Genomic DNA, 4,257 nt, shown 5'->3' with positions numbered 1-4,257 from the left:
CCAGCGAGAGGTTCTAGGGCCTTTGGAAATGACTAGAGACCTCAGTTTGCTGTATGGTAAGTTACATTGCACCCTTGTTACATGTTGCACAAAAGTTGCAACATGAGGAAAGGACTAAGGGAAACAAAGTCTCCCAGTACTGACTGTCTTAAGGGCATGTCAGTTTCCCCATAAGAAGTGAGGGAAAGCCCAGAGGAGTGCAGCTGAGGGCTGTGCTTCTCTGGCAAAGTCAGTCATTGGTGTTAAAACAGCAGCACAAAGTTTGGGGGTTGACACATGGAGGTAAAATTACATACAATTATGAAATCTTTCCTAACACTCCTCTACCTCTAACTCCCTCAGGGTCAGTCGTTTTTCAAAGAAACGTGCTGTGGGTAGATCTCTGTCTTCGGCTGGGGCCTCTCTTTGTACCTGCCTCCCTGCCACCTTGAAACTTGAGGAGAACCCCATCTACGGTTACGGAAGCTCCTCAAGACCTTTCTCTTCGCTTCTGCCTTTGCCCTGCTTCTCTCCTGCTGATCTGCTGTACTGTGCACCTGGCCACCCTCTGTCCTTTGGGCCCAAGTTCCTGCTCACCCTGTCACCCTCCTACACTGCCTCCGGGCCACCCCTTGCACTGGGGCCTGTATCTGTACCCATACAGTTCCCCACCCACTCTTCTGCACTTATCAGATACACCCTATCTGACTAATTTAGCACTTTTGCCACTTACATGCTGCACTACCACCGTTATCACCTTATTTATTTATCTATTTACTTACTATTTATTTTGTTCTCTCCTATGCGCTGTACTTTCCCCCTTCTTCCGTTCCCCATGCACTTGTGCGTTCTCAATGTCACTGGGCCTAGTAAGATCGTCGTTTTTGTTTCTCCCCCTTTCCCCTCCCTTCACTCTGAAACACCTGTGTACGAGCGCAATATAAAGAAAACATCATATACCTTCATGTTTTTGCCTGTGGTCTTAACAAAATAGGTCAAATTCTCTGGAACTAGTGCTTTTAAAAAATGCACAAACCATGTGTTTTTTTTATTTGCCAAAGTTTGAGAAATGCGCAGATGACCTTATTCCCAAAGGTGGGCTGCTCCTTTCCAGGGGGGCTGTGCAGCAGTGCAGAAGATGGAAGCCAAGTCCCCCTGCGCACAGTGTCAGAAGCAGAGGTGTAGACAGGATAGGACCTGAGCGGCAAGGCCCATCCAAAATCTGTAATTGCAGCACTGTGTGGCCTTGACAGATGTCAATGTCACTGCGGTGGGCCCAACTACATTAGCTTCAGGCCCCAATTGTTGGACAATTCTATCCTGGTTTGAAGGCTAGAAATGTAAGCAGGAGAGCAGCAGTCCACACAGCTGCTGATCCACATCAAAGAAAATGTACAAAGGTTCATAAATTAACCTCACATACATTGTGCCTTTGACTTTTTGAATCACGCCCAGGTCAATGCCTCTGATTTCTGCGCCCTTCAAGGAGCACCCTGTTTGTGAATTGGTAATCCTCATTGAAATGCGCAGAAATTCCCCCTTATGTGCGCAAATGCGCAAAGAGGGTCAAAAGCCCTATTTGAATGCACACATCGATGATGCACACATATAGGTGCACACATTTAGATGCACACATTTAGGTGCACACATTTAGGTGCACACATTTAGATGCACACATTTAGATGCACACATTTAGGTGCACACATTTAGATGCACACATTCAGGTGCACACATTTAGGTGCACACATTTAGATGCACACATTTAGGTGCACACATTTAGGTGCACTACCAGAATTCGGATTTAACTTTTTGTGGAGCAAGAGATTCCACAAAAATGTTTTGAGAATCTGGCCCAATCGTTGCAAAGAGTGATCAATATTCAACTCTCCACTTGTACAACATACTTCCCCAATGTGCCCCTTGGAGAAGACCAAGTTCTCCCTGCATTCCCCTCTGCAGCCTCGCGGGAATTAAAAGTGGGACTCAGCAAGGCCTCACACATGGTTTTACTACTTACCAGTCAAGCCCGAACGCAAGTAAAGCGATTAGCGTAAAAAACAACGATCAAGTAAAATCCAGAAGTTGGCTATTAATGGCAAAAGAACAGTTTCAGTACTGTGAAAATGAGTATAAAAAAGAAGTGTTAAGAGTAAAGCATAACAACAGTGTAGATCAGTTCTCAGTTCACGCTCTACTTTGTGCAGTGTGCACCTGGCTTCATCAACATTACTGTCTCAATTTGCTTTCAAATGCACCATTTCCTGCAAGTGTTCCCCAACCTGTGCTCTGTGGATTACAGATTGCCTCGCGCCGAACGGAATCGGTAACACATCACGTTTGTGTGTGCCAAGATTTGGTTAAGGAAGATGCACAATGTGTTCGTAAATTGTTGAGGGACATGATTTTTCGCATTAAGAGGGAGTGTTATCAATCGTTTTTACAAATGCCTTCTGTTTTTTGGTGAGCGTGTGTTTGTGCAGTAAATGCCTCTGATTGGAATGTTATGAATTGCCCACTATATGCATTCAGGAGGGAGTGAGTTTTTTTAAAGCAAATTAGATAAATGAAATTGAAACGACATGCCAGTCAGTCAGTCACTTAAAATGATGTATTCTGTGCTTCAGCCCTGTGAAGAGCTTCTTCGCTTGCGAACCTCGGTCTTTCCTTTTCTGTATTTCAAATCGACTTCTCGCGAGGTCAGAGAAGCACCTGGTGCGTAATCCTTGTGTGGCCTGGGGGACCCGAGCAGCCTCTCTGGTGTACGCGATGATGTCTGCAGCCGGTAGTAGGAAAAGAAAGAGCGACGTGGAAAGAGAGGCTATGCAGACTCGGCAGCCGACCCCTGACTTTGTGGATTTCACCTCTAGAGCCACGCCCACCCCTGTAAGTGAAGTCTGTTCTTTGCACACTGCCAGTGGTGTTCCCCACCAGTGTTCCACCTCATCTTGGAGGCATTCGCCTTTCCAGCGACCACCCTCAAAAAGAACCATCCCACAGCGCAGCCAACTTGAGGAAAGTGTTGATACTCAACAAATAGCCTCTCTGATGTGCAAGGAGTGGAAACTGTACAGTGTAACTCCATTTTACAGCTTCTCACACAAGCTTCTCGATGATTACTCTCGACATCTGGCAGTGTTCATCACTGCAATGAAGCTAAAAGGGATAGACGTGGATGTGGGTGTAGATCTTGATGTTAAAGTGAGTGTGACCACACTTTTGGGCTTCAAAGGCCTAGAACGTGACCCAGCAGCAATCCTAATTGAGCTTTCGTCAAAAAAATCCCATTTTGGCACTCCAAACTCAGAAGATGAGGTTGTATGGACTGGCTGGTTCTGCTGTACATTTGGAGAACCTGCATTATTGGGCTTCTTACCAGAGGTGTTCACCTGCCTGCCTTGGTTTTTGGTGAATGGCAACACAGCTCTCACTGCAGTAGTTGGGAGCTGGTTCCAAAATACCTTTGACTGCTGTATTAAAGAGTTTGTCATCAGCTCATGTGACCTCTCGTGGATGGCTGCCATGTGGACTGGATATGACGTGGCGGGCCAACTGATGAGCACAGAAATCACATTTTCTGTACCCGTCCAGCCACATAGCCTTGACATTTCCTATGCCATCAATCCAGAGGACGCCCAAGCCCTGTGGAATGATATTCACGAGAACGCAGAGGAGGTCATGGAGAAAGAGGTTCAGTTGTTCTTGGACTGTCTCTATTCACACTTCAATCACTTCAAAATCCATCTGTCTGCTACAAAGCTTGTGAAAGTCTCCACGCCTGTGGCTTCAGCTCACTGTGATGGCAAAGTTAAGTTCCTGTGCAGTGATCATCTTACCCGGGTGTTGGCATTACTGACCGAGCTGGCCATCAATCAAGTACCGTATTAGGCTCACCACAGTTGTCATTTCATGTGCAATACTGAAGTGAAGATCTGAGCAGTTCTTCACACTCGTTTGGCCCGTTGGTTCAGTCTATGTTGTGAATGGTGTGCTGTTAACTCGTATGTCGCGAAAGTCAATCATGTTTAGGAGCTGCTTCCAAATTTCATCCAGTTCAGAGTTGCTTTCTGAGGGCTGATTGGCTTGGTGGTTGTCAAATCTGCTCAGTTGAAGCTTTCAATCAGAAGTCAAAGAGCCTGCCCTAGATATCAGTAATGCGATTGTGTACAGTATTTTTTACTAATTTCCTCTACAAGGCTTCGATCTGTTCATCGTACAGCTTGGATTGTTATAGTTTGCTTTGTTTTGTCACTCAACTTGTGCACCAGATTTGGATCGCTT

At 45.8% G+C, this 4,257-nt stretch overlaps 1 pseudogene; it reads left to right on the top strand.

The window, feature by feature from the left end:
- Nucleotides 1–2,745: 2,745 nt before the first annotated feature.
- Nucleotides 2,746–3,864, top strand: LOC138580010 (centromere protein L pseudogene; annotated as a pseudogene).
- The last annotated feature ends 393 nt before the right edge of the window (nt 3,865–4,257 follow it).

This window comes from Ambystoma mexicanum, chromosome 3p (genome assembly GCF_040938575.1).
Source record: "Ambystoma mexicanum isolate Mex_15411 chromosome 3p, UKY_AmexF1_1, whole genome shotgun sequence".
Taxonomy (NCBI): Eukaryota; Metazoa; Chordata; class Amphibia; order Caudata; family Ambystomatidae; genus Ambystoma; species Ambystoma mexicanum.
This window is presented reverse-complemented; position numbering and strand designations above follow the sequence as displayed.